Genomic DNA, 335 nt, shown 5'->3' on the forward strand with positions numbered 1-335 from the left:
GTAATTTGCCTCAACATATGGGGTATCAGCGTGTTCAGGAGAAATTTCACAACAAATTTCATGGTGCAATTTATCCTATTACCCTTATGATAATGCAAAATTAAGGGATGAAAAACGGTTTTGTGGGAAAAATGTGAAAATTTTATTTTTACAGCTCAATATTATAAACTTCTGTGAAGCACCTTGGGGTTCAAGGTGCTCACCACACATCTAGATAAGTTGCCTAAGGGGTCTAGTTTCCAAAATGGTGTCACTTGTGGGGGGTTTCCACTGTTTAGGCACATCAGGAGCTCTCCAAACGCAACATGGCGTCTGCTAATTATTCCGACAAATTT

This window comes from Phyllobates terribilis, unplaced genomic scaffold, assembly GCF_046119375.1.
Source record: "Phyllobates terribilis strain yellow unplaced genomic scaffold, ASM4611937v1 Scaffold_72__1_contigs__length_7157903, whole genome shotgun sequence".
Classification (NCBI taxonomy): Eukaryota; Metazoa; Chordata; class Amphibia; order Anura; family Dendrobatidae; genus Phyllobates; species Phyllobates terribilis.